This window comes from Manis javanica, chromosome 10, assembly GCF_040802235.1.
Source record: "Manis javanica isolate MJ-LG chromosome 10, MJ_LKY, whole genome shotgun sequence".
In the NCBI taxonomy this organism is placed as follows: Eukaryota; Metazoa; Chordata; class Mammalia; order Pholidota; family Manidae; genus Manis; species Manis javanica.
The window spans coordinates 28,410,779-28,435,616 of record NC_133165.1 but is presented as its reverse complement, the minus strand read 5'-3'; the positions used below and the strand labels follow the sequence as shown (position 1 = coordinate 28,435,616).

The window sequence follows — 24,838 nt, the reverse complement described above, 5'->3', positions numbered from 1 at the left end:
GGGCCATCACTTCCCATGCCTGAGAGGAGCCACAGCATCCAGATAAAAGGGCCATTTCTCTCTGCACAGGACCATCCAAATGCAGGCCCCTAGGAAACAGGCCTGGGCCAGGGGAGATGAGGACTTGTCTGGGCAAATGATGGCTGTTGTTTTGTTCTGTGCCTTCTGTTTAAAAAGAGAAGCCAAACTTCATGTTTATAGACTGATGAATAATGCACTATTAGCTATTGGTTAGCGCAGAACAGCAACATCAGGAAATAGAGGCAAAGGAGTGGGAATTCAAGGTCATGTCTGAGGAGGGAGGGGATGGGACTTCTGTTTTCCTCTCCCATCTTTGTAGGATGAATCTATTAAAGAAAAACATTTCATCGGGTCTTTTTGTGTTTTAAAATAAAGCACACAGGGGTCTGCAGGCAGGCAAGACCCCACACTGACAGCCCTGCTCCCTGCACGGAGCCCTTGGGAGCCCACAAGGGATGGGTCACATTTCAATCCCTTTCCTGTGCGGCTGGGCAAGGATCCCCGTCTGTGTGAGTCTGGGGGCCCCAAGCATCTTTTTAGCATTGTGTTGGAGGGAAGTTTGGGGAATCTCTCTGCTCCGGCCTCAGGAAAGCTCTTCCTGCTTAGAAAAGAGGTTTTGTTTGATTCCTTTTCTGGCCCTTGAGGCACCAAAGGGACTGATTAATAGGGACCCACCAGAGATTTCAATAGAGCAGCAGCGGGAGCTGCCAGCCCAGCCAGGCCTTTGTTCAGCAGAAAAGGGCTATAAAGCCGCAACGGGCTGCTGGCTGGGAACCGGGTCCTCATGGCTGCTTGGTACCGTCTTTGGCAGGCCAACCTCCCAACCTAGGCCGGTCTGGGGAGACTCACTGGGCTGCGTGACCAGTGGGTGTGTCACCCCCACCCGGGCTGGTGGAGGGGGCAGCTGGGCCTCACCAAGGGCTTGGGCTCGGGCTGGGGCCCAGAGACCCTTGGTGCCTTTGTGAGATCCTGGAGACCAGAGAAGAGCAACGCCAGGGGCAGCCCGGTGAAGGGCAGACCCCGAAGAAGGGGTGTGAGGCCAGCTCCCGCAGGAGGCACCCCACGGCTGGAGGATGCAGGCCCTGGGCGGGCTGTGGGCAGGCTGAGCGGGCTCCTAGGGCCACACCAGAGGCGAGAGCGTGCCCGGGGAGTGAGGGGATGGTGACAAGGCCCTGCACCTCTGCCCGGGCCCACCCTGGCTCGCTGCTCCTCGGGCTGCACATGTCCTGAGGCTGAAAGGGGGCATTAGCAGGGCATTCTGGTTCCCTTAGGGTGAGGACCAGATGGGGACATTTCCTTCTTGTTCATTACCCACCTCTGGGTGCCCTCAGGATGGTAGCATTCGTGCAGATCAGAAACTCAGACGCCAGCTAGTCTGCCAGGCTCTGAACACATCAGCAGGCACAACACGGAGGCCAGCAGTGTACCACAGCCACCACAACTTCACCTTAGCATGTGTTTTTTCTGCCCAGATTTCAGAGGCAATGGAGTGTACTGGCTGCACTGGGGGGTGGGGAGGGGTGTCCTAATCAGCTCAGGCTGACGGCGCTGCTCAACCACACGTTCGTCTCTCGCAGGTCTGGAGCCAGATCAAGGTGCTAGCGGGCTGGGCACCTGGGCAGCCTGCCCCCTGGTCTGCAGACCACATTCTGTGTCCTCATTTGGGGGAAGGAAAGAGACAGAGACAGCCATCACTTTTGTCTCCTCTTAGGAGGACACTAACCCCATTCAGAGGGCCCCACCCCAAGACCCCACCTCCTAATACCACGAATTTGGGTATTAGGATTTTAACTTATGGATTTTGGGGAGACATGTTCCAGCCATGGCAGGGAGTAAGGCTGCCAGGCGTGTGCCTGGCCCTGCTCCTCATGAGCCAGGTGGCCTCCTACAAGTGCTTGGTGCCTCTCTGCTTCAGTGTCCTCGTCTGTAAAGGGGCTGGTTCTGGCTGAATTCTGTCCCTCCCCAAATTCATATATTGAAAGCCTAACTCCCAGTACATCAGAATGTGACTGTATTTGGAGAAAGAGAGCTATTAACAAGGCAATTAAGTGAGGTCAAATGGTTGGCTTTGATCTAATCTGACTGGTGTCCCTCTAGGAGGAGATTAGGACACAGGCAGGCTTGGAGGGACAACTGTTTGAGGACCCAGGGAAAAGATGGCATCTCTAAGCCAAAGAGAGGCCTTGGGGGACATCAACCCTGCTGGCACCTTGATGTCTGACTTCTAACCCCCAGAAACACAAGAAAATAAATGTCTGCTGTTTAAGCCATCCTGTCTGGTATTTTATGGTGGCGCAACAGGCTAAGACAGGGCTGGTGACAACACCTGCCTCCCAGTGCAGTTCTGAGGATTAAGTGACTGAACAGCTGGAAAGCAATCAAAGCCCACAAACTTGAGGAAGCCTCAAGGATTTTAGCCTTGATAAAAATGCCACTCCCGCCTCACCCAACTCCAGAGGGAGCTGTGGACAGACCCCGATGATCCCGAGGTACAGCCTTGGTTAGTACCTCTACATGGCCAACTAATCAGGATGCAAGTCAAGCTCATCAAGATAACCCAACTCAAAATGGTCTTAACAACGCTGATGCATCCATCCACATGGCTTGGATCCGCATGCAGGAGGGGTTAGGGGCTTTGGTTCCCTGTGCTCTCCTCCTGTGGCAGCTGGGGGCCCAATGGCCACACGGTCCAGAGGGCCCACAGCAGCTGGTGTCCTTCCCATGGCCTCTGGAGTGGGAAAGCCCATCTCTTCTCACAGCTGCCTTTCAGAAGAACTCCTTTCCAGAACCCCAGCCAAATGCCTCTTCAGGTTGGATCCTTCGTCCTTCCTGAACGGCTCAGGGAATGGTAGTGACTGACAGATCCTTGAGCGTTCACTGGCGGGTCCCCACGTGTCGTGCAGACACACCTGGGCCCACCTCAGAGCTGGGGGCAATGCCTGCCCCGACTGCTCCATAACGGTGAGGCCACAGGGGGCGCTGGCCACGTCACAGCGTCCACAGAACGTGGCTGTCTCACCAAACCCTGCCAGGTGCCCCATGAGGCAGGCACCCCGTCCTGTCTAAAGATGAGGAAGTGGAGCTCGTTGAGACAGGTAGGTAGGACGCATGGGTGCTGAGTCAAAAGCCAAGGTGCTGGAGTCCACCTCTTGACCACACACTGCCTCAAAGTGTAGACAGGCCACTGAATCAGGACGTGAGCCCACTGGGGGCAGAACAACCAAAACTCACCGATGGTTTTCCTCATTAGACCACCTGACAGCACTCTGGCCAATGCCTGCCACAGCTCTTTCCTGCTACATTTATTGTGTAATGGTTACATTTCCCCCAGCCTTTAAAAGTTGAGAAATGTAACATAGGTACATAAAGGTATATAGATCTAGTGAAGATCCAGTGAATAATGATGTATTTGTTTTCTATTGCCCTGTAACAAACTTAGCAGCTTAAAACAACACATTACCTCAGTTTCATGGGGCAGGAGTATGGGCATAGATTAGCTGGGTCCCCTGCTCAGGTCTCACGGATCTAAAATCAAGGCATGGGTGGGCTGAGTTCTCATCTGGGGGCTCAAGGCTGGGGAAAAATCCTCTTTTGAGCTCGCTTAGCTTATTGGCAGATGCATCATGACCTTGTGGCTACATGCCCGGGGGCCCTGGCTTCTTCCTGGCTGTTGGCTATAGGCCCTCTTTAGGTCCTAGAGGCCAGCCATGGTCCCCTGCCACAGGCCCTCTCGAGGGGCTGTCCACGGCATGGCTCTTTTTTCCTGCAAGGACAGAAGGGGAGCCTCTGTCTCCATCTGTCATGGGATCATGGGAGTGATGGGTGTGACCCCATCACACTTTACATATAGCATGATTCAATCAAGGGAATGACATTCCATCCCTTTCACTAAATGCTACTGGCTACAGGTCCCACCGACATTCCTGGGGAGGGGACCACTTACTGGGGGTCACTTTTGGGTGTGCTAAGAACCTATGTTAAGAAACTGAACATTGCCTACCATTCCAGAAGCCCAGCTGACCCATCCCCACCTCCACTTAGAGGGAAGATCCATGCTGGGCTGGGGTGGGCTCATGAGAGCCAACTATTAAATTTTCAGGATTTTTGTGGGCTGGCTGTTAAACATAGACATTATCAAAAATTAAATTATATAACCTTACAGTGAAATCAATTCCATGAAACAAAGCCTCAAAAATCATTACTTCCTAATTATTGTACTACAATCTATGCTTGTGAGGTTATTTACATCTATGGTATCCACATGCTGGAAATACTTTCCAACCCTGCATTCAGACACTCCATGCTGGTTCAGGTACTCCACGTTGGTAGGTTGAAATCAGACATCAGAAAAATATTTATATTGTGGGAATCTGAAAATACTACATATAATTCAGAGCTCGATGGCCAAATCTGCCCTTTGCTCGCTAAGAATTATTTTTACATTTTCAAAGGGTGATAAAGAATATGTTTACTGCCTTATTTACTATTTGACTCTCTGTAGAAAACATTAGTCAACCCTGAGTCTAGACTTAAGAAAGTAATGAACAAAACTAACAATGTGGTTAAATAAATTGTTTCAGGTCTGTAGGCATTATATTGTAAACTGAACAAAACACTGAGGAAGAATTTGCCCAGTATTGGAAAATTATGATCCAATACGGCAAAGAAGTCGCTCACATCATTGATGAATAAAGTTCTATGTCTTTTTAGCTTCCTTTCTGTTTTACTTGTTCATGTTATATCAACCAACATCCGTATCACATATTACATTTAATGATAAATTTATTGGGAACAGTGGATTGGGAGGCAACTCAATGTGATAAATTATGGTTGAATTTTAACTGTAAGTTGGCTGTGGATACCAGAGTTCAGTAAAAACGAGCAAAAGCATTCTCAGAACCAATTGGCTGGAGGGGCTTTACAAGCAAGAGTGTTGTATGTGTTATTCTTTTGTAGATCGTGTGCTACACAAGTTTATCAGAGAAGTCTGTAATAAAGGAATGCATGTATACACGCATCCCACCCCGGTCAGTCATTACACAAGCACATCAGCCTGACCTGGACAGGCAGCACTTCCTGACTTTCCTCTATGATTTAACTACGTTTAAGTTTTCCTCTTACGTAGGTGTGACCCAGGCACCTCAGACCCTGGAGCAGCGTCCAGCACATAGCAGGTGTTTAAAAGACGTTGCTGCAGGGGGTAAACTGAGGAATCCTAATTGCAACAGCGCCGTCAGCTGCGGCAATGCAATCGTGAGCCTTCACGGTAAGTGACAAACTCAGGGCGAGTTTTGCCTTTTGATTTTTGTAAACCTCCTCAAACCTTAGAATTAGAAAAGGGCAAGCAACCGCCATGATAACTACCATAGACTGCGAGTTTAAGATGCGCCCAGCAGCGCTTTTCACGTAGACTCTCATAAATAAAGTTTATGGAGTAGGTGACAGCGGAAACACCGCTCCTTGTGCTAACTAGTGACCCCCACCCGTCACGTAGTGAGTGTGCGTGCAGGGCGGGCGGGGACCCGGGACAGGCGACCCACGTGGCCGGCGAGTCCGCCGGGGCCGCGCCAGCCCCGCTCCCCGAGCCTCCGCCTGCGCGCGCGACCCGGGGGGCCGCCCGCCCCACCGCCCCACCCCGCCCGGACCCCGGAGCCGCCGCGCAGCGGGAACGAGACCGCAGCCAACTCACGCCCCGCGCCTGCCCAGACCGGAAGGTACGCCATGACGTGTTGTGCGCAGGCGCGCCCGGCTGCCGCCAGAGGGCGCGGCGGGATGCCGGCGCCGTGGGGGAGGGGAGGCCACCGCGCCGGGGCCTGGACCACGTGCGCACCACGTGGCGCCCACCCCACCGACAGACCCGGACTGCGGCAGGGCTGCCTCACCTGCCGCACCGCGCAGCCAGCAGTCGGTGAAGGCCAAGGGATCGGCCTCCCCGTCCGCGCCCCGGCTGACCTCTAACCTTCGGCCCCACTACCTTTAGGGTTACCCCTCACCGGCGGACGCTCGGTGTGTTTATAAACAGAGCTCCTGGCGGGGCTGAAATCCCGGATCGCGGACTCACACAGGGAAGCGGAGTCTTCCGTACAGAGCACGGTTCGCGCGTGCGCCTTTCGCCTCGGCGCGGCGCTTCCCGCGCTTGCGCACTGGCGGGAGGGCGGGCCCTGCGCGCGGCCTGCGATTTTCACCGGCTCGTGTCCTGGGTGGGCCCTTGGTGCTCCGGCTGTTGCTCGACCGTGAAGTGGGCACAGGTGGGCGGTCTGCAGGTTACCCTGCCCTGCGCCTCATGGCTCTGTCCCCGCGCGCTCCGCGCCGACTGGCCGTGGGGACCCTTATGCCTCTGGGTTCACCCGGCCTTAGGGGTGACAGTGTGGTGTCTGCACACCATGGGGTTCTGTGCAGCTTTAACAGGCTACGAAGAACATTCTGCATTACGTGCATTTATCACGGCAGAAAATATTACATATAAACTGTGCTTCAATTAAATCATTTTAAATAAATCAGGGATGAAGTTCTGACAGCTGTCACAGCATAGGGGGACCTGGAGGACGCCGTGCTCGGTGAGAGAAGCCACACCCCGCGGTGCACCCACTGCGATTCTGCGTATGGGAGGCACCTAGAACACTCAGGTTCACAGACACAGAAGGCAGAACGGAGGGCGCCAGGAGCTGGTTCAGAAATGGGAACTGGTTTAGGGCTCAGCCAGGCAGGTCATGCTTGGCGATCTCCTGACGTTACCATCAGATGTTGGTGGGGCTGCGGGCGTCTACAGTCTGGACGCCCTGACTGGCTCGTTTGCAGACGTGGGGAGAACCCACCCACGGCTCCCTCAGCACAGACGTCTCAGGGTGGTTGGACTTCTTCGTGGTGAGGCTCCCAAGAGAGCAGGGAGGAAACTGCATGGCCTTGGAAGATTTACCCTCAGGAGCTCTGCAGCCTTATTTTTGTCGCGTTTGTTGCTTGGAGCGATCAGAGAAGCCCGCTTGGATTCCAGGAGAAGGGACCTGGACCCCGCTTCTCAAGGGAAGGAGCATCAACCTTGTATAGTCACTGCACAGGTGGTCCGAGCTCTTTGGCAGATGGAGACGATGGTGCTTGCAGGTGAAGGGACTTGTCAGAGGTTCCAGGGCACAGCAGGTCATGGGACAGCGCCCCAGAGACAGGAGTGGTCTGTTTCTCTCTCCCATATCTTTCCTACTGGATGGATCTTTCCTAATGATAACATGTTATAAACAGTCACATGGTCTGTAGAGCAACCCTTAGGCCCATTTTACAGAATAGAAAATAGAGGCTCCAGAAGGGAGGGCCAGGATTCAAGTAGTGGACTGGGTTGTTTCTGCACTGAGGACAGCTCTCTCCCCCGTCTCCCGAGCTTGTCGCGGGTTAAAGAGGCCACCAGTGTGGGGCGCTAATGAAGTGCGGGGTCCCACTGCTGCAACTGCCGGAAGTCCTTATGAAAATATATGTGTTTGTTTACATCCCACCTCGTCTCAAAGGACAGGTGGGGACAGGCTGACTATGCTCTGGTGACATCACCTTCCTCAGTGGCACCAAGGGTTGATTTTAGGATGAAGGCCCTTGCAGTATATAACTGCAAGGTGCCCACAAGCGGCCTTCCACCGCTGGCCTGCAGGGTGGAGGTCCAGCTGAGCTGCTCCTGGGTTCTGAGGATCAGATAGGAAAGAAGTCCCCGGTCTCTGTGCTGCACATGACTTGTACCCCTGCCACGGAGCCCTGGAATGGCGGAATCCCAGGCACAGTGCATCCTGAGTGTGCTGCAAAAATCTTGTTTGTCATGCAGGGCTGACATGTAATTAGATCCCAGACTTGAAGGCAGTTCTGCTGCAGCGGGAGCCATGGGGCCACTAACACGACTTGTCGCACTAGTTAGTAGGAAGGGGAGACATCTTAACTGAAGCAGTTATTTTTAAAAACTTAGTTTTCTTTCCCCACCAAACTAATTTGCTCAGAATTTTTAGGCCTTATTTTTGGCTCAGGCTCCTCCTGCTCCTCTTCACCCCCCAAATTCAGAGAAAATCCATGTACTCTCAATATCTATGTATCTATCTATCTATATCTATGTATCTATCTATGTATCTATCTATCTATCTATCTATCTATCTATCTATCTATCTATCTATCTATCATCGAATCTCCCTCAGATATTATCCTTTTCTCTACCCCCTCCTTTTTCTTGGCTTTAGATATAAAAAGTGTTTTATGCACACATGAACCAGGTGTTGTAACTTACTGATGCAGGTTTCTGTACTTCACATAAGCACTGCTGGTGATCTTGCAGTAATAAACGGACTTTGGTAACTGAACATGTGAGAACAGGCTACAGATCTGGGATTCTAACATCTGATACTATTCGAGATGTGGTCTAAGACAGTGATGCTCCAAGTGCGGTCTGTAGATCTCTCCAGGTCTGCCAACTCTTACTGGTCTGTGACAAGAAAGTACAGAAATTGGAAACTTCTTCAGTAATTTGACATTTTAATGACATCTGAGATTGGATCTGGGGGACCTGACATCTATTTTACAAAACTTCTTGGGAAGAAGACCAGGACCTGGTCCATCACTGAACATAGTTTGGGAAGGTCCAGAAAAAGGGGCTTATGTAAAATTTTTGTGCATGATATGAGCTAAACGTAGAAATACCAGATGATTAGCTGGAAGACTACCATGAGCATGGGACAGGAGCTGTTCTTTGAATATTAAAAAAATTAATAGCATTCTTAAAAAATTTTTTTTGTTAAGATATTATTGATATACACCCTTATGAAGGTTTCACATGAAAAAACCATGCGGTTACTACATTCACCCATATTATCAAGTCCCCACCCATACCCCAATGCAGTCACTGTCTATCAGTGCAGCAAGATGCCACAGATCCACTGTGTAATAGCATTCTTATATACAAACAGCAACTCCTTATAAAATACAATGGAAGAAAAGATCCCTTTTACAATACAAAATAAATGAAAACCCTCCAGAATAAACTAAAAAATGTGTGAAATCCTTATGAATGATTTTCTCCTTTAAGAACTGGAAGACACACATTTTCTTGATGAAATCAAGGTGTGTGAGCTGGTTCCGAAAGGACCCTGACTCACTTTGCAACAGGCCAAGAGATCTTCCAAGAAAGCCCAGGTGCAGTTCTGGGAACTTATGGTCCTTGGAAGAGATGGCCAAACGAATGCCTGTCTCTGTGAATCTGTCTGTTCTAGACACACCATGTAGATGGAGTCACACAGCCCCTGTCCTTTCGTGTCTGGCTCCTTTTCCCGAACATGGTTTCAGGGTCCCTCCATGCTATGACTCACACCTGTGTTCCATTCCTTTCCATGGCTGAATAGTATGCCACTGAATGGCTGGACTGCATTTAGTTTGTTCTCTGTTGGTGGATGCTGGGTTGTGTCTGCCTTTTGGCTGCTATGGGTGTATCTGAGTATCTGGGTCCCGGGTTTCAATTCTCTTGGGCATATGTGGGGCAGGAGTTGCTGGGTCACGTGGTAACTCCATTTTAACCCGAGGATCTGCCAGACGCATTTGTGTTGCTGTACTGTTGCCTGTGCCTCCAGCAGGGTGGGAGGGGCCCATGCTTGCACATCCTCGCTAGCACTGTTAGTTCCCATTTAAAAGTCATATCTGCTCTCATGGCTGGGAGGTGACATCTCATTGTGGTATTGATTTGCATTTCCCTAATGATTAATGATGGTGGGCATATTTTCATGTGCTTGTTGGCCATCTGAACATCTTTCCTGGAGAAAGAATTCCAATAAATATTAAGACAAATGCTAGCAAAATTTAATAAACTTGATAAGATACTCTAACATAAAGCAAAGCCCTCAAACTTCACTTTTTATTAGATCACCTGGGAAGTCTTAAAATCTCTGATATGCAGGTTATACCCCATGGAGATTAAACTGGGGTCTCTAGGGAGTCCCACATCAGTATTTTTTTTAAAACCCCAAAGGTGGTTGCAATGTGCAGGCTTGAAGACCAGCATTCTAGGGCAGAGTGTCCCAGGCTTCACTGAGTCTATGAGTCAACAGGGGATGTGGTTCAGCAGCAGACTGTGATCCAGGAGGTCTGGGATGGGACCTGAGACTCTGTTTTTCACCAGCTCCCTGGCACCTCCTCTGCTGCTTCATCCTTAGACCACTTTTGAATATCAAGGATTGAATGCAGCATCCAGCCAGCAACAGGAGCATCTGGGTTTGCTAGAAATGCAGACTCGCAGAACCCACCCCAGCCTGCTGCTTCGGGATCTGCCTTTCACAGGTCCTGAGTGCCTGGCAGGCGCGTTACCCTAGGATATCCCTGTGGCCTCGCCTGCTCACAGTGTAGGAGAAGGACAGCGGCTGCTGCGCTCCTGGATTCCATCCCCAGCAGCTTGGAACAACTGCCTCTCCCCCAACACCCCCACCGCCACACAGCAAAGGGAGAATCATGATGAGCAAATGTTTCTCAAGTGCTCTGACCTTTCTTGGATCAAAAGCCCTGATTACAAGGGTGATTGTGTAACTCCTTCGATCGTGAAGCACACCCAAGTGTCCTGGAGATGGCAGTGCAGGACGGGAATTGAATGAGGCCGAGGCTGGGAATGCCTGCTGTGGCTCCTCCCTGCCTTCCTGCCATCAATCCCCTGGCAATGGCCAGACGGGCCTGGGGCTCTCAGGTTCCAACCCTGAGCTCTGGTTTCCTGGATAAATCGGGAGCATGAGTCAGCCCAGCACCCCAGCCTGAGCCGTCCTGCCAGGACAACTTGGAGGCACCCTGCTGGGAGGCTTATGATTGTCGCCAGGAGCTGGAGAGCATGTACTGGCACTTCGTGATTGCCTATTGTGTGAGGAGCAGCCTAACAGACCCAGTGTAGTGGTGAAGCATCACCAATATGCATCTAAACTGTGAGGAAGGACTTCCCGCTGCTCAGAGCAGATATGAGAAGGGGTTCTGACCTCATCTGGGAGGCAAGATCCAAGGGCTGGCTAACTAGCTCCGCGGGGCAGGCGGGGCAGGAAGTATGCTTAGTGACTAGGAAAACATGACCTGCACGTCTGCATGAATGACGGATTTCCTTAAGAGTTCCCCCTTGTCCCTGGTGGCAGACTAGTCTTAGCCGATCAAAGCTAGAGTTTACAGGACATTGTGTTGCTCAGAAAGTGCCATAAGCTTTTCTGCAGGGATGGCCCCAAACTGTGGGGGAAATATCTGCCCTCAGAATGAGCACATGTTCCCTGACAGTGTATCATGGGTGAGATGTGGCTCTGGGTCGTGCTGAGAAGCCATAGCTGGGCTCCTGTTTGCAAAGAACCATTGGTTTTATTGGAAAGACTGGGAAGTACTGGAAAGAGCAACAACAGAGCAACATGGTTTACAAAGTAGCAAACAAGTGGTAGGGGGCGGGCGGTGTGTGGGTTCAGAGGCACAGAGTGGGTGCTGGGGAAGAATGGGGGTGGTCTAGTTGGGGGGCCAAGTGGGAGCACAGTGTGGACAAGAGGGCTGAGGGGAGGGAAGCCGTGGGGTCAGGCTGACACTGGAGCCGGGAGCTTGGTCTATGGGGCCGCAGGGGTGAGAGAAAGACTTGCAGGGCCCATCTGGGTGAAATTCTCCCGAAGCACCCAGCTTTATTTTAAAGATGCTTGCACATTTGCATTCTCCTCCATGATAAAGGCGTGTCTAGATTAAAAACGATGTTTTGAATTGCTAGCTAAATGGTTGGAATTTTCCTCCTTAACACTTCACGACAAATGGAGGCTTGAGGAAGAGGCAGGGATATTTAGCATTGGTGGCATTGTGCTAGCCACGCCCTTCAGCTGGATGGGCGGGCTGGGCAGGGGCTTCTTCCCTGGGTGCGCTGGCCCAACTGCCTGGGTTCAGATTCTGGCGTGACCCTCCCATGCGACCTGGTGGGGGGTTCCTCGTCCAGCGGTGTCTGAGCTCAATGAATGAGGCTGGATCCCAGCCCCAACGCAGAGGTCTGCAGGAACATGGTATGAGTGAAGACAGCACAGCATCCAGGGAAGAGTCAACTAGTGTTAGGTACTGTGATTATCAGCATTGTTCACAGACCATGGGGTGTTTTGAATGGTTTACACTTGAAAAAGTGTGTCCAGGTTGGGCTCGGGGGTTCTAGGTCCCAAGAGTTGATTGTTGTGAGTTCAGGGGTTGGCAAGGCCGAAGGGGCATGGTCTACACTGTGAGCCTGGTTGCCTTTGGCCTTTGGGGAAATGCTGAGGGGAAGTCATGCCCACCACCCCATTCACCAGCTGGGAAGACCAGGAAGGGGGTGGCAGCTTGTTCACGTGTGAGAGGCAGGCACCCATGTGTATGGATTGAGTTCATGCCTCCAAAAGTCATGTGTTGAACCCTAACTCGTGGTGTGGCTGTGTTTGGAGATGGGGCCTCTGGGGAGGTAAGTATGGTTAAATGAGGTCCTAGGGTGGGACCCTGATGCCATAGGATCAGTGTTTCTGTCAGAGAGCTTGCTGCTCCTCTCCCTCTGCCAAGTGAAGTCACGGTGGACGGCCGCCTGCAAGCCAGGAACAGAGTTCTCATCAGAAACAGACTTTGCTGGACTTGATCTTGGACGTCCAGCCTCTAGAAGTGTTTGGAAATATGCTTCTGTTGTGGCACTTTTTTTCTAGCAGCTGGAACTGACTGACACACCATTTAGAGCACAGCTGGGGCCATGGAAAGGGACTGCCAGGTATCAGATGCCTACAATGCTCCAGGCTGAAAGCTCTGCATGGATGATTTCTTTAGCTCTGAGACGTGTGTTCTGACCCTCCTTTCCCGCAACTCCTGTCTCTTTGTAATGACATGTCCTTTGGCTTATTGGCCCATTTGAATGTATTTGCCATCCATCTGACATCAGCCCCACACAGGGTTCTCAGCACTAATGGGTGCTCGGTGGCTCTTTGTCCTTGTGCTGGTGGATCCGAGCACTTGACACACATAGTAGGTCCTTGCTGAACTCTCGCAACTACTTGAGGTAGGTATCACCTGCTTTTCCAGAGGAAGGACCTGAAGCCAAGGGAGGGTGCATGCCTGGCCTCAAATGCACACACCTGGACAGCTGTGGTTGTTGGAGGAGGCCCAGGTATGACTGGCTGCAAGGACTCTGCCAAACCAAACCAAACCCTTTCCAGAGGATGACCTCAGCTCTGGGCAAGTTGAGTTTGTCAAGTTTGGGGTATGATTCCAGGTGGGTATGTCTGAGGGGTGCTTACAGATGTGAAGGGTCTTCCAGGTGGGAAGGATTGCAGAGGCTATCCCTACACCCTTCCACCCAGGACTGGGCTCTGTCTTTGTGTTCATGGAAGGGGAATCAGGGGCTGCTTGAATGTACCCGGGATGGGATTCCCTGCCACAGAGGGTCTCTCATCAGAGACGTCTGATAGCTTACATTCCTCTTTATCCTGAGCCAGTGTCTATTTTCCTGATCAAAAAAATATATAAACAGGACAGAACCAAGAGAAGAAATGTGAGACCTCAAGACCTTCCTCTGGCTTGACAACCTGTAATCAAAACTCTGCTCTGCCCCCCTCCTGAATCGGAATCCCTGGCCTCTCACCCAGCCTACCTGCAGGAGCGTCCTGAGGACCTCTGTCAGCTGTGCGGCTGAACCCCAGACACACGATCCCTTTCATCTTCTCCTCTCAAGAAGGGAACCAAGCTGTGGTCTCCTAAGACCATCCATGTGCACTTCCCTCTCCCGGGACTTACAAGATTCTAGAATTTTTGCCCAGCCAGACATCAAGTTCTGCAGCTTCTAGAATCCCCCCTTCCTTCCTTTTTAACAAAGTGGGACATCTGTTTGCCTTTCTTCTCCCGGCACCGTCCCACTCCTCGGGGCTCCCTGGGAATGGGACTACATCTGTCATGGTTGCTGTCTTGTTTGCTGCAGCGTTCCAGAGCCTGGCAAAGAGGACGCGCTTGGTGACCATGTTGCTCCACACTGAACAGAGCGGACGCCGATTCTGCGTCTGCGTCCACACGTTCCGAGGTACCGGTGAGCCTTCAGACCTGCCAGATCCCGCCCTGGCTCCTGCTTTAGTTATCATTAAAAAATAGCATTTTCTTCTCTAACTATAAACGGAACACATGCCTAATTAAAGAGCCTAAAAATAACCAAAGAAGAATCGCCTGTAATTCAATGCTCATAGGTAATGATGACCACCATTTCTTTCTGAGTTTTTGACTCAGAGTTCCAGCAGCCAGTAGAACATTTCTCTCAAGGTGTCTCTAAAACATCTCAAGCTCTACCTGACCCCAATCACCGCCTCATTTTCCCTCTTCACACTGCCCCCAAGTTCCCTGGATTGGCTGATAGCATCATCATTCACCAGCTCACCCAAGACAGAAATCTTGCATTTTCTTCGTTTTGACCCCACCATCCAATTATTCGTCAAACAAGGCTTGTCCAGTCTTGCTCCCTGGAATGTGGTTTCTCATCATTATCTAGCTTCCCAGGACTCTGAAGCAGCCGCTAATCATTGCTCATCTGAATTATTGCCAAGACATTCTTACTGGTGTCCTAACCTTTAACCTCTCCCACTGGGGCAATCTAATCTGTGTATACTGCTGAAATAAGACCATAGTATCCCTCTGCTCAAAAATCTTTCATGAAACTGCATTTTCCACAGAAAAATTCAGCGCAACATTCAAGGGTCCATGTCCTTTGGTTTAAATCTCTGCCTTCATCCTCATCTTCCACTCAAATCTCACCTCCTCCAGGAAGCCTCTTCTGATCTTGAGGGTCAAAATTAACAACAACTTTTTGTTCTCCCATGGTGCTTTCATCAAGTACCTCTAACAGGGCTTCCCAATCAGGTTACAGTTTGTCACATATATGTCTTGTTCACATATATGTCACTGAGTTCCAGGGACTCCTTCATTTATCTTTGTGCTACCTGAGAAAAATCATAGTGTTGTTCAGGCCGAAGTCAGCACAGGGTTCATCTGGGCAGGACACTTAAACTTTAAAGCAGGGATGTGCTGAATATCACCTTACCTTTCTGAAACTTCTAGTTTTCTCTTTGAGGAAGTTTTACTTTTTCTCTTTAGAAAAATTCAATTTAAATTTAAAAGTTAAAAAATATCTCTATTTCCCAGTTATCCATTTTTTCTGTGTTTGTATGAGGAATCGCCTGTCCCTTTCCCATTGGATATAGTTCAGTCGAGGTGGGGTGGGGCTTATAATTGATAGTCTGCCTTCCCCAAGGGCAGTCATAGACCCCAGCTAGATCCGGCTGGATGTTTCCTCCTCTGGAAATGGAATCTGGGACCAAATAACAGAGGATAGAAATGAGTGGAGCTCTTTTCCATCCTCTCTTATGAGAGCTGTGTCTTAGGATGTCCCCAAATTAGGGCCCCACCCCTTCTGGGGCTACATCTCACTTAGGTTTCTGAAAATCACAATGAGATGGGAATTCCAGGGCTCCCAAGGGCTTTATTATCCTTATTCCCTCAGCTGTATTCAGATGGAGTCCACAGTGCTTCCAGGTGTCCCAGAGACAGGCTGCATCATTTGTCTAGACGTCCCCAACCCCTGAACCAGCAGGGCTTACCAGGCGGAGGTGTGAGTGCAAGCAATCGCCCACAGTTCACAGTTCAGAAATCTTTCATCATGGAGAAATGTGGGCCCATCTATTCCTAACTCTTATTTATTGGGGACACTGAGGGGAAGATTCTCTCTGGAAACGTCATAACAATAAATGAACAAAATTTCCAAAGAGTGATTTTTAGAAGGCAAGTTTAGTCTTACAGGTTCTCTCTCCTTGTGCCAACGTATAGCTTAGCTTCCAGGAAAGGGTGTGGTTGGCTTTCAGACACCAGTGATCATTTATGAACCCAGCTGCTCCCTCAAGGAGGAAAATCGTCTCAGGGTGGTAATGAGGTCACCCATAACCTCATGGATATGGTTCTCGCTTCTTAACTCTTGAGCTGCCTTAGTCTTGCCTATTTCCAAACCTGGGTCTCTAGATTCTTGCTGGTCCTGTGAATCCTGGATCAGTTCGAGATGAGTTTGAAGCAGGAAAAGACTGGCTTAAATATCAGAGGAAGGCAGCCTGTCTGGTCGGTGGCTCCATGGAGTCATTAATGTCCCAGACTCTTCCTGTGTTTCTGCTCCAACTGTTCTCAGCATGTGGCTTCTACCCTCAAGGTCACATATGCTCATGAGTGTTACTGTGGTACCAGCCATCACATGGATAGTCCAGACAGGAGGAATTGGAGGAGAGAGTCAAAAGGACATTGTGGCACAGTCACCCACTTAAAAAAATCTTTCCCAGAATTCCAACTCAATGGAATTCCATTTATATCTTGTCTGCCATGCAAGGTCACATGACCACCCGTAGTGTCAAGGGCAGCTGAGAGGTAATGTTCAGCCGGACACATTCCCATCCTGACTAAAACCAGGCTTCTGTGAGGAAGAGGAAGAGAATGAATATTGGGTGGGCAGGTCTCCTTCTTTGCCTCAGCCCCCAACATCCTTCCTTTGACTTTTTTTTGCTCAGATTAGTGTCAGTTACTCTCTGTTGTTTTTAACCAAAGAAGACTGAACTGTGATTTATTTTTTCCTTCTGTAGAAACAATGCATTCAGATTTATTGTGGGAGAAAGGGAAAATAGAGGTAAGAAACAAATGGAAAGATGAATATCTGTAATGCCATTACCCAGAGATAAATATCATTAAAATTATATGCATATCAATAAACATTCTACCAATGTGTGGTTTTCTAGCTTTTTGAAGATAAACAAAATCTTCAAGGAGTGCTCACTTCACAAAAAAGGTAAAATGGAACCTGCTTTGACTGAGGCTGGCTGGAGGCATAGACTCCTCCCAGTCAGGCCCATCATACTTTTGCTAAATTTTGGGCTGAGTTGGGAAGTCACCATTCTAAGAGACTGCCCACTAGCCATTGCATGGATATGTCCCGATCTATTTAATCTGTCCTCTATTGATGAGCACTTACGTTGTTGCCAGGTTTCCATTATTACAGATGCACTTTGTCATAGGTAAACTCTCTTGGGCTCATTTGTTGCCTTGGTGAAGGTGATGGGCTGGATGGTGGGGGTGTGGGAAAATTGAGCTGCTCTTTCTCTGCCACCTGGTGGCCTCACACCCAGGGAGCTCGCCTCTTTCTCTTCTCCCATTGAACATAACCAGAGTAGCCATCTGTAGGAGCACTCCCATCTTTTCAAGGCATCCCCTTCTGGGATGGGATGCAGCTTCCAGATACATTTGACATCTCTCATCTGATTGCATGTCAGGACCTTGCGAGGCTGATGTGCCGCCATTAATGGGGTCGGCTAACTAACTGTTTATGGCTGGGCTGTGTTCCCACTGGTTAGTGCCCAGGCAATACTGGCTGTTCAGTGTTTTCGCAATGTTGCAATACAAACCTATTTTGTAATATTTGTAATATGAATCTATTTTGAAGACACTTTTTATTTTGAACAAGTTCTAGATTCACAAGATGTTGCAAAAAAAAATATACAGGGAGAACACATATACTTTGCCTCCAGTTCCCCCAAAAGCTAACATCTTGTGTAATTACGTTACAATATCATAACCAGGAAACTGACATTTGTATGATCTTAGAACTTTTCAGATTTATATGTGTGTGTGTGGGGTCGTATGTGATTTTATCATGTGTAGATCTCTATATGACACCACAGTCGAGACACAGAGCTCATCTGCCACCATAAAGCTCCTCTGGCTGGCCCTGCACAGCATCACACCCCCCACCTCCATCCCTGGCCCCAGGAACCCACTAATCTGTTCTCCTCACTATAATCTTATCATTTAAAGAATATTATGTAAATGGAATCATATAGTATGTAACCTTCTAAGACTGGCTTTGTTTCACCCTGCTCAGCATAATTCCTTTGAGATCCATAAAAATTATTATGTGGAGCAATGGTTTGTTCCTTTTTATTGCTAAGCAGTATTCATGGTATGGATGTCACAGTTTCCTTGAAGGGTACTGGGTTGTTTCCAATTTTTGGCCATTATGGATAAAGCTGCTATGAACCATCGTGTGCAGGTTTTTGTGTGGACATAAGTTTTCATTTCTGAGGGAATGATCAGGAGTGTCATTTCTGAGGTATATTATCTGTGCATATTTAGTTTTGTGAGAAACTGTTAAACAGTTTTCCGGAGTGGCTGTACTGTTTTACATTCCCACCAGCAACACCTACAGGAGCCAGTTTCCCCACATCCTCCCCAGCACTGGGTGTTGTCACTATTTTTCACTCCAGCCATCCTCGTGGGTGTGTTGGTGCCTCGCTGTGGCTTTAATTTGCGTTTCTCTAGTGGCTAAGGATGCTGAATTATTTTTGTGTGTTTATTTGTTGCCTCTGTATCTTTTTCAGTAGGTCTCTTCATTTCCTTTGCCCATTTTCTAACTGATTGTTTTTACTCTTGATTTTTGAGAGTTCTTCTTCATATGTATATTCTCTAAATACAAGTCCTTTGGTAAATAAGTGGTTTGCAAATATTTTCTCCCAGTTTGTAGCTTATTTTTTTGTCTTCTTGTTTCTACTGTGATGTGATCAACATATCATAAATTCACCCACAGAAAGTATCAATTCGGTAGTTCTTAGTATAGTCACAGTATTGTACAAATATTAACACTGTTCAATTCCTGGACATTTTCATTACTCCAAAAAGAAACTTCATACCCATTAACAGTCTCCCTCCTTCCTACACTCCAGCCTGTAAGTCTGCTTTCTGTCTCCATGGTTTTCCCATTCTGGGTATTTCATATAAATGGCATCATACAATCTGTGACCTCTGGTGTCTGGCTTCTCTCACTGAGCATGATGTTTTCCCATTTTACAAGTCTTGGCATGCATCAGTATTGCATTTCTTTTTGTGGAGCAACAAAATTCCTTGGCATGGATAGACCACATTTTGTTTATCCATCGTTAGGGATTGAATTGTGTCCTCCAAAACAAGAACGTTGATGTCTTAACGCTCAGCCCCTCAGAATATTTGAAAACAGAGTTATTGCACATGTAGTTAGTTAAAATAAGGCTGTACTGTGGATTGAGCCCTTTGTGACTGGTGTCTTTATAAGGTATGGAGAGAAGATGGCCGCATGAGAACAGAGCAGAGCCCGGAGGGATGCAGCTGTATGGGAAAGCTGCCTAGGACTACTGGCCGCCCCCAGGAGCTGGAAGAGGCAAGGAAGGCTCCCCTGCAGGCTTCAGAGGGGGTGTGGCCCTGCCAACACCTTGATCTCAGACTTCTGGCCTCCAAAGCTGTGAGGCAATACATTTCTATTGTTTCAAGTCACCTGGTTTACAGTAATTTGTTTAAGCAGCCTTAGGAAAATGAAACATCCATTCATCATTTGATGGACATTTGGGTCGTTCTACCTTCGGCTCTGCTGAATCAGGCTGCTATGAACATTCATGGACAAGGGTTCTGTATAGACACGTGTTTCAATTCTCTTGGGCTCTGGCTTAGGAGTGGAATTGCTCAGTCATGTGGTTCCTCTGTGTCTAACTTCTGTGTGTGTGTGTGTGTGTGTGTGTGTGTGTGTGTGTGTGTGTGTGTCGAAATACACATCACATGAACGTTATCATTTTAACCATTTTAAAGGGTGCAGTTCAGGGGCATGAAGTAAATTACAATGTTGTGCGACCATCGTCTCTCTCCAGTTAGAGCTCTTCCTCACCCCGAAGTGAAACTGTGTAGCCATTAAACACTCACTCCCGAGTCTGGACCCCTGGAAATCACTAATCTGCTTTCTGTCTCTATTGGTTTGCTATTCTAGATATTTCATATAAATGGAATTATACCATATATGTCCTTTTTTGTATGGCTTCTTTGGCTTAGCATAATGTTTTCAAGTTCAGCCACATTCTGGCACATTCTAGCACATATCAGTACTTCTTTCTTTTTGTGGTGGACTAATGCTCTGTTGTATGGATGCACCACATTTTGTTTGTCCACCCACCAACTGGTTCGATCCCAGCTTTTGGCTACCATGAATAGTGCTGCTATGGACATTCGTGTTTTTGTTGTAACTCCTGTTTTCAATCGTTTTGGGCACATACCTGGGAGAGGAATTGCTGGGTCATATGGTCATTCTGTGTAAAAGTGTCTGCAACCCAGAAGAGGGTCCTCAACCAGAGCCTGACCATGCTGGCACCCTGATCGTGACTTCCGGAACCACGAGAAGGAAATTTCTGTTGTTTTTAAGTCTCCTCATCTGTGCCATACTGTTACAGCAGCCTGAACTAAGATAGTTAGTTTTGCCTGTTTTTTGAACTTGATCTTAATGGAATTGGACAACACAGATGCTTCACCTCTGGCTTCTCTGCTCAGCATCACGTCTGTGGGATTCCTGCAAGTCACTGGTACTGTTGTACTCCATCATTAGAGTATAGCCCGTGTGACTTACCCATTTGCTGTCCATAGACATTGGGGTTGTTTCCAGCTCTCGGCTGCCATAAGTAAAGCAACAGTGGACATTCTTGAATGTATCTTGGGATGGTTCTGTGCCCTTATTTCTCTGGGGAATGAGCAAGCTCACTGGGTCTTGGACATGTGCATATTTAGTTCTTACAGGCACTACCAAGTTCATTTCCAAAGTGGTTGTATCATGTGCTTCTGTGTACTGGGAGACAGCTTACTGTGGCCCATCCTGCTTTTCTTTGATGGTTAGTGGAGCACATGCTTATTTCTCACTTATTATTATCTTTGACTAATACTCACCATAGTCCTGAGAAGCTGGTGCTTTGTGTCTATTGGGCACATGAGGGCACTGGGAGGGCATAAAGGGCCAGTGGCCTGTCTGAGGGTGAACGGCTGGTAAGTGGTGGGTCCTGGCTCTATTCAAATGACAGAGAGGAGCTCTTATCTGCTGTCCTGTAGGGAAGCCTTGATTCTAGGAGATGAAAATTTTCTTTGCCTCCTCAAACTGGAGGAAGACCATCAGAGTTCAGATTAGCACTTTAAAGTTCGGCAACACATGGATTAAGAAGGTTTTTTTTGGGAACAGGCTTGGTTAGTAATGGCACTACACGATGTTAGCCATCACTGTCATTTTTACGGGAAAGTGCATTCCGAGTCCAAGCCAGGGATGTAGGAATGAGCCCTGGTGTATAGCCAGTTCGAGCACGTCTGTGCATGCAAAGAAAACATTACAACTTGAGTAACAGCAAATCCTGGAAATGATGACAGCTGTCTACAAGCCTGTTGCAAGCCACTCGCTCGGTTTGCAGAAACCTGATATGCAGGCATGTATGTGGGAGGCAGGGGGCCCGGCCACATCTGTCTCTGGTTTTGAAATTTCCAAGAGGCTGGAATCCATTTTCCACTCTGTTTTAGGTCAGGGTTCCCAGAATCAAACCCTAAGATGGAGGTTTGCGTGCAAGTCATTTGTGAAGGCCATGGTCCCAGGGGGGCTGCAAGGGAGCTAGAGAAGACCGAGAGGCCAGAGAGGGAAGGGGTTTCAGCAAAGCCCCCAGAGGGTTTGTCCAGACTCAGGCGAGGGAGCTGGGGTTTCATGTTCAAGACTGTCGGTCACTGGCTGGGGGATCCCCTGGGGATGAAAACCCCAGGCACCCCTCAGTTTTGGCATGTGTAAGCAAAGCAACCTAGAAAGTGGGGGCCACTTCCTGGTGGAAAGCAACCCAATGCCAAGGGAGGCTAAAAAGAACCACAGGACCATGGTGGGGCTCAGATAGTGTGCGCATCACCCTGCAGGTCTAGGCTTTGACCTCATGGCTCTTCGTGCTGGAGCATGTGGGTTCCAGGCTGCCAAATAGTGACACATTGTTAAATAAACATCAGATCATTTGTAGCATTTTCATTTCCTCTATAAAATAAGAGGCTAACAATACTTTCCACCTGCAAAAGTGGCAGCCAGAAGCAAGGGTTCCTGGTCGCCAAATCCAGGATGTCTCCCTGCTGACACAGCCGATCGCAGTCCAAGGAAGCTGGTTTTCCTTTGCAACCATGAGCCCAGGTAGTTCATTCCAGGAATGAACGTCACCCCTGGAGACTGTGCTGTATGACCCCGTAGGTTTCTTTCCCTCTCCTCCTCGGAAGCCCTTTCCTGTCCCAGGTACACATGGGATTCTTTGCTGTGACATTGTTTATTGGACACTAACACACATGTGGAAAATTTGTACCCAAACCATATGTGTGTACAGCTTTGTGGATTTTCCCAATATGAGCCATCCATGTGACCTCCACCCAGGTCAAGAATCAAAGCCTACCACCACCTTGAAGGGTCACCAACACCCACCCCTATGACTTCGGACACTAAGATTAGCTCTGCTTGCTGTTTACATTTTATACACATGGAATCACGTGGAATGCTCTCTCTGGCTGGCTTCATTTGTTTAACATTTTCTTATGAGACTCGTCTGTGTTAGGGTTAGTAGCAGGAACTTGTTCTTTCACACTGCTGTCCAGTATCCATATGTGGATATACCATGACTTATTTATTCTTTTGATTCCCGATGCGCATCCTGTTTTGGCTGGTACAAGCAGGGTGCCTATGGATGTTCCGGAACATGTTTCGGGGTGCGCATCTGCATGCATGCTGTTGGGTAGCCACCTAGCCGCATTGCAGCCATGGGCATTTTTTGCCTGCTGAGCCTGATGAGGAGCTGCTGTTAATTTCCAAAGCAGGGGGCAAACCTATTCAGCACGGGAGCTGTGCAGGGTCCTCCAAAATCTCAGCAACACTTGGTATTTGCAGTCCGGTTTTGCAACCCCATCAGGATGGATGGGGTGATTCATTTCAACATACTCCACCCTCAGGGCCACTGCTGTTCTTAGGACATCTTTGTGAATATTAGAAAAAGGACATCCCTACCTTGCAACACATGTCCCTCGGCTGAGAATTTTTATGAGATTCTGTTAGAGTCTGACATGTTACTGCCCTCTGCTGGAAAACTGTTGAAATTCATAGTACAGATCTTGGATGCTGGTGGTAGAAATGGCCCCTTCTTGGGCCTGTACCCTGAGCTAGTGCACAGCCTGGACAACCACACAGGTGATCCTGGACCTCCACTTGGGAGGCCGTGGTGAGGACTGGGTAGAGGAGGCCCAACGGAAGCTCACAGAGTGATGGCCCAGGAGCTGCATCTGGTCTGAGGTTTTATTTGACGGTGTTTTTTAAAAAAAAGCCAGTATTTCAAAATTTGGGGGCTTTTGCCTAAAAATCAGGAATAACCTGAAAAATAAGAGAAACTAAAGAAATCAGTGCCCCCGCTCCCAGTTATAACGGACAGGCGGATCTGCTTGTGTCTGCACACGTCTCCAGTTAGCCTCAGTCTCCACCATGCCCTGTCGTCCCCCCCAGCCCACAGCCTCTGTCAGTCACAGTAACAAAACAAAAATGTCACACCAAAGCAGAGCCGGATTCCTTCCTCAACTGTCTGCACTGATTTATGGTAACTGCTTGCCTTACATGCTTTAGGCATATAAGTTTGTGTCACCAGTCTTGACATTGATAAGAGGGAAAAACCCAGCCTAAACTGATCATTAATAATGAGATAACTCCTATCTCCTTTGTGCTGGAGTAAAACCCCCATCTGACAAGGTTTCCAGGGACCCAGAGGATCAGAAGGCTAAAGTTTACCAGCAGGACCACCCCAAAAGGGCTGGTGGTTCATGAACTGGCGGCCAAGAAATGGTGAAGCTTAGAGAATGTGGCAAAGTGAGCAGGTTGCATCCAGAACATACTCAGAAAGGATCAGGTGTCCTAGGGATTGGGGCTGGAGGCAGCAGCCTGAGAGGTTATGGGGCTGAGACTGAATTGAAACCTCCAAATCTTTATGTTACCTAGTTCTAAACTAGTCTCTTGATTAACTCAAGATTTTCACTTATCTGTCCATCTATATAAATTGCATTTTTTGGGGCATGTAGTGGCTAAATCAGTTAACTTTGAGGCAATTGTTTTTATCATTTTTGGCAAATGTGAACAATCACATTTCCTGTGTTTATGGATCACTTCCTACATGCCAGGTGCTGTATCATCTCACGTGATCTTCGCAATGATGCTACCTGCCTTAATGTACTACTCATCTTCACAACGATGATATACATACTCTTGTTAGCTCTTTTTTTGTAGACTTGTTTTACTGACACAGCAAACCAAAGCCAGAAGCAGGCAGACAATTTGCCCAAGGTCACACTAGGTGGGAAGGTTGGGTTTGAACTCAGATCTTCCTGATTGCATGACTTCAACTGTGGATGCCTCTGCACTTCTGCTCAGATGCCATCTGATTTTTGAAGCAGCACCTTTTAACTGGTGGACCAGATAAAATCTAGGCTGAAAGGCAGTGCTGTGTGATAATTATGAATGTGTTGGTACAATACTGCTGTGTGTGGAATCTTGTTCTTGGGAATGCGGGTTTTTTGATTTTTGATATCATGAACTCTGAGACCCTACAGGCTGAAAGCCACGGAGGGTCCTCCCTGTTTGCTTCTTGCAGGGGCCCTGGAGTGACCTGATGCTGTACACAGGGTTAAACTGCCCGTTCCAGAACTAGGACTGGAAGCCTGGGTCCTGACGCATGGATTTTCTCCACCTGATGTTAAGTGTCAGAGTTTCCAAATCTGAGGGCATCTAGTGGCCAAATCAGTTAACTTTGGCAGGCATCCGAGCACGCAGCTCTTTAGAAAGGATGAGCCAATTTACATTCTCAACAGCAGGCCATGGGCTGCCCCTGTCTTGGAGAGGTCTCTCTCAAATTGGCAGGTGTCGGCAGCCTTGATCCATGCGTGGCTCTTGCACAGGGGCCTCCTGCCTGGGGCGCTCAGCTCATCTTTGAGTCCA

At 48.7% G+C, this 24,838-nt stretch overlaps 1 long non-coding RNA gene across 1 annotated transcript in view; it reads left to right on the top strand.

Moving 5' to 3' along the window:
• The first annotated feature begins 2,224 nt into the window (after positions 1 to 2,224).
• The window catches only part of LOC140844024 (uncharacterized), a 55,880-nt gene continuing 33,266 nt past the window's right edge, over positions 2,225 to 24,838 (top strand). Inside the window, exon 1 of the long non-coding RNA XR_012122102.1 lies at positions 2,225 to 5,287. This is a non-coding gene — a long non-coding RNA (uncharacterized lncRNA). The remainder of the gene's footprint in view (positions 5,288 to 24,838) is intronic.